Raw genomic sequence first — 5,811 nt, forward strand, 5'->3', positions numbered from 1 at the left:
ATGAATATAAGAAAGGTGGAATCTATTCATACTGCTTGAACAGCTGAAGGTTGTAATCTTTGGGGAAGGCAGAGTGGGGAGACTGTTCCAAAGGACAGAAGTAGATGGAATGAAAGAGGAGGCACTAAAGTTGGTTCAGTGATGTTAGTTCAAGATGTAAAAGAGTGTTAGAAATGGCTCTTGTTCTAATCATTTCGAAGTAGAGTGGAGGAATAATTGTAGCCAGTTCAACAGAGCACTGCCCACGAAAATATCTGTAGAAGAGGCACAAGGTAGAAACTGAATGTTTGTTAGAGAGGGATCATTAATTAGCCAGATTGTCCTCTTCTGAACAGAATCAAGCAGTATTAAGAATTTGGTGCACAACCCCAAATATGGGAGCAATATTCCATGGCTGGGTAGATTTGGATTTGTATAAAGTTAGCTGTGAAGTAGTGGCTTGTGTGAAAAAGGAGAAGTTTTTTGTGGGCTTCAGAAGTTATAGTTGAAATGTGGTTGTGTGAGGAAAGAATGAGATGCAGGTCAGTCCATGAAAAGAAATTTGATCATATTTGAATATCTCAGTATTACTGAAGGTAAGAGAAAGGGATAAGAGCTCTTTCTTGCAAGAGATTAGACAGGAGACTGAGTTTTGGTAGTATTAAAGTTTATAAGGTTGTCCTTGTCCCATTAGTATATGGCTAGGAGATCAAGAGTGCAGGTACTGGTTGTTGTGGATCTTGAAGATTCTAATACTTGAACATTACAAGGTTTTTCAAATGAAAGGGAAGAATGGAACTGTCGTTGGCAAATCTAGAGATAATATTGGAATCTTGTGAGAGCAGATCATTAATATACATGAGGAAGAGAGTGGGTGAAAGAACAGAACTCTGGGGTCTTGCATTGGCAGAGAAATCTGAGGAGAGGAAACTGTTCACTATGCCATATAGTGAGAAAGTTGGTAATCCAATTGCAGAGTGCAGAAGGCAGACCATAGGATGGAAAGTTTGTTAAGTAGGCCTCTGTCATACCTTTGAAATGTCAAGGGCATGCATGTGACTTTCTCCAAATGTTTCCATCGCTTGATTCCTGAAGTGGGTGGTGAAAGCAGGAAAATCAGCTGTAGATTGAAAATGCCAGAATCACTGGTTAGTTGGTACGTCGCTAGATGGTTAAAGAGTTGCCTGTTGATGACATTCTGTATAATTTTAGAGAGAACAAGAGTGAGAGCAATTGGACGGTAGTTCATTGGTTGACTTTTATTACTTTTCTTTGGGATGGCTGAATGTGGACCTGTTTCCATGTTATAGGGTAGATGCTAGTTGAATAGGATAGATTGAAGAGTCAATACAGGATAGGTGTAGTTCTGGAGCACAATTTTTTTAACACAATAGGTGGGACACCATCAGGACCAGATGCTCTGTTGTGTGTCCAGGTTATTAAGGATTCTTCAGATTTCTTTTTGGCAGAAGACTATGAGTAACATGGAATAAGCCATTCTTGGCAAAGTGGAGGGAACTTTGCCCAGTCATCCATGCAGGAATTGGAAGAGTGGTGCCAGCAAGTCTGACTTGTCTTTAGGCGAGGTAACTACAGTATCATCCAGATGTGAGAGTGGTGGAAGCCTAGGTGGGAAGTTGTGCCCAATGGCCTTGGCAAGGGACCAGGAGTGATAGCCATTTGGGCAGGAGACGAGTTTGCAGCATTTGGTTTTTTCAAAGTCTGACATGGATTTGGTGACGATTCTTTTACAACTGTTGTGAGCAGAGTGGGCAGCTGGCATTTTGGTCTTGAGCCATTTGTAGTATGCAGAGATTTTTTCTTTTACTGTGTTGGCATACTATTTTGAGAAAAGGATGGTGGCTTTGAATTTGGAGTGGAATAATGGATGAAAGCCTTCATTCCTGTGAGAATAATTTCTATTATTCGTTCTGAGCAGCTGTTTGGATCAAAAGAACTGATGCAGTAGTCAGACTATTGGAAGCAGAAATTGGAGTCGCAGAGGTCATCCCATTTGGCATCCTTTAGTGCCAAAGGACATGAGAATGTATACTGGTGGGTGAAGGTTATCCTATGGCAGAAGGGACTTGTATTAGGTTGTGATCTGCATTACCAGGAGGATAACTGACAACCACAGTATACTTTGAAGGGGAGCTTGTTAGGAAGAGGTCAGGTGTGTTGGCAAATATGAGGGGGGTTGTCAGGTATTCAGACTGATGATCTGTGATAGGTTAATGCTGATGGCAAACACCTGAGCATCCCTACTTGATCAGTGAAACTGGAGAAGGGAACCAATCTGAGTTGTGGACATTGAAGTCCTCAACAAGGATGACTTTGCTGTTGGGGTATTTTGACTGCAAAAAGTTGAGCTTTAGAGAGAGAGAGAGAGAGATAGTTGAAGAGGCCAGTGTGGTTAATGGAGTGTGGAGAGTGATGGAGAGCATATGAAAAGGACATTGATTTGGTAGGGAAATTTAGAGACAAAGCACATCAAACAGTGGCAATTCCAGATTTGCAATCTCTGCCATTGCATGTCAGTTCTGATGAATGCAAAAGTACTGTCCTCTTGGTGGAAAGAACTGTGTAATGTGTAGTTTGGGCAGTTAAGGTGGACAGTGATTGTTTTTGTTGCCGGGTTGGGGTTCTGATAGGAATAGGAATTTTGGTTTAGGTACGTAGTGGTGCACATTGTTTATATTGCTGTTTAAGCCACAGATGTTGGTGAAGTGGATTTGGAAACTTTTTTTTTTTTTTTGGTAAGAATTAATGTTGGTGGGCTGTTTGGTTGGATGTCTTGTTTTTTATGATTTTTTTGGTTGGATTTTTGATCTTTTGTATGGATGTTTTTAGTTGGATTTTTTTAAAACTACTTTTTGTGGGAGGATTTTTATAATTGCAGGAAAATTGCATTTCTTTGGGTTGTGGTCCATTGTATTTGGTGAGGAAGAAATAAAAAGGAAGTGGGGTATGCAGTGAGAGGCGACAGACTCGCAAAGATACCACCCACACAGAGGAAACTCTGTCTTCTTGCCATGAATGCTAGCTGATTGGAAAGCCTCCAGTTTCATTGTTAACTGGTTCAGTCCCATATAGTAACCAATGGTCAGCCATCTGATTATTTAGAGTTATGTGCTGGTTTGAACTCATTATGGGGTTTAATGGAAAAAATACAGCACATAAGTAATTAAACATGTTTAATCACTCCTATATTTCATCTGTCACTGAGAGAGACATCATTAGGGAATCAGTATTAAAATTGCGAAAACATAAATTTGCAATAGCCAATGCAAGTGATCCTAGTACGTAGTACAATACCAGGGCAACTCGTTGCAAAGGTGGGGAAAGTTCAGATCGCTATTCTTAGGTATTTTCCATAATGTAAAAACACATTTCCTAGGAAATGTGTTTTTACATTTCCTAGGAGTTGCCCTGGTATTGTACTACGTACTAGGATCACTTGCATTGGCTAACGCTAGTGTCGCCGATACTTTATAGTTTACTATATTCGGCAAGAAACTCTCTGATTTCAATCTTTGAGTTTCTTATTCGGTTTTAAAACTATGTGGGATTTAATATCCCCTTAATTTAAGTAATGTTTTCATTGCTGAAATGAAGCTTATTAGCTCTTTATACTTAAATAAATTTGCACAAATATTAAGTGAAAAAGATTAGACTGAAAGCCTATAGTTTTATGAGGGGTGCCCTCTATGGGTGTTGTCGGCTAATTTTAGCTGTTGTGAGCAGGAGGCCTAAGAATTAAAGTTTAAAAATTAAACTTTAAATTTTTCCAGGTATTTCATTTTTTTAAAATTAAATTCCTGAATAAGTTTAATACAACGATGTTTATTAAGATTAGTTCGGTTTTTTCTGCTGAAGCATAGTAATTTTTTTCTGTTTGATTCTGTGTAAAGTGTCTGAGGCATGGTCAGCAAGCCCTGAGTGACCATAGTTATGGCAACAGACGTATTTTTTTATGTTCTTCTAGGTGGATGTTTAGAAGATCTCTCAGTTTGACCATAATATAGATAAGATGCAGAAACAAGAAAGTTTGTAAACACCTGGATAAATAAACACTTTTATTTGAAGAAGTGGCCAGCCGCACAGATCAAAGACGAGTAGATGCAGTTCATCAGGACTCTGCACCAGCATTAGACCATTTATTTTTGGATAAATGAGTGTAAATGTGGTCATAAGTCTATCAAAGATGAAACGTGCTCCAGATGCCTGACTGAGGTCACTACAGAGGAAATGATTGACAAAATCCATAGTATCTTTATGGAAGACCACTGAGTGACAGTGCGTGAGATTGCTGTGATTGTAGGCATCTCAAATGAACAGGTGTATAATATCCTTACCTGAAAAATTGCACACGAAAAAAGCTGTCTGCTTGATGGGTGCCGTGATTGTTGACTATCGATCTAAAACACGCACGAAAAGACTTTCAATGCGGTGTTTGGCAATGTTTAATCGCAATTCGCAGGATTTTTTGCATAGATTCATGACTGCAGACGAAACTTGGATCCACCACTATACACCTGAGTCCAAGCAGCAGTCAAACCAGTGGACAATACCCGGTGAAAGAGCACCAAAAAAAGCAAAGACTGTTTTGTCAGCTGAGAAGGTGATGGCCACTGTTTCTTGGGATTCCCAAGGAATTATCATGATAGACTATTTGGAAAAGGGTAAGACAATAACAGGAGTCTATTATGGATCATTATTGGACCGTTTAAAAGAAGAACTGAAGAAAAAACGGCCAAGACTGGCACACAAAAAAGTGCTCTTTCATCAAGACAATGCACCATCCCGCACTCGGCTGTCACAATGGCAAAATTGCACGAATTGAGGTTTGAATTGGTTTCACATCCATCATAGTCTCCGGACTTGGCCCTGTGTGACTTCTTGTTCCCAAACTTAAAAATTTGGCTCGGTGGGAAAAAATTTTATTTGAACGAGGATGTCATCAAGGCTGTCAATGACTATTTTGCACAATTTGACAAATCCTACTTTTTAGATGGGATGAAAAATTAACTCACTGGACCAAATGTGTAGACCTCGATGGAGACTTGAGAAATAAAGGTGATTTTTTCCAAAAAAATGTGTTTAACTTATTTTTTACCAAACTTTTCAAACAACCTTCATAACATCCTCTGCATAAAGTAAAGAGCTAAGATTAACACCTCCAATTCTGACAAGACTTATGCCACTTTACTTCATAATGTGATAAACACAGGCATAGATGAATAACAGTGGAGATAGTGAGCATCCTTGTCATACCCTGATTTTATACTGAATTATCTTCCTGTTCCTCCTTCAATTCTAATTTATGATGTTCTACTCAAATACAGACTACATTGCTCAATATAATGCACCATTTACACCACAAAATTGTAAGTTTTGAACAGATTTTCTCCTGGCACCTTGTCATGTGCTTTTTCCAGATCCACAGCTCAGATACAGATCCCTGTTATATTCCCAAGATTTCATGATTTTCACTTTTAATACAATACAAAATACAACTATTCATGTTAAAAGTGAAAATTAGAACAGTATCAGAGCTCTACACCAATCATCTGGAAATTGACTATCTGAAATATGAAGTTCAGCCCCAAACAATAACTTTTATACTTCTATATTTGAGCATTTCTGTTCAAATATCACATATCTTTTTTTTCTTCTACCTCAACATTGATATATATAATTATGGTTGCATTATTCTTGAATATTTTCTACTACTGCACTGTCATACTTATTTTATTTAACAATCTATCAAATTACATCTAGAATATCTTTATCTTGAGTTTTCAGGTTACTTTTATCATCTCAATCCTTTTT

The sequence above is a fragment of the Typopeltis vanoorti genome, chromosome 19 (genome assembly GCF_054136105.1).
Source record: "Typopeltis vanoorti isolate ZY-2024b chromosome 19, IOZ_Tvanoo_1.0, whole genome shotgun sequence".
In the NCBI taxonomy this organism is placed as follows: Eukaryota; Metazoa; Arthropoda; class Arachnida; order Uropygi; family Thelyphonidae; genus Typopeltis; species Typopeltis vanoorti.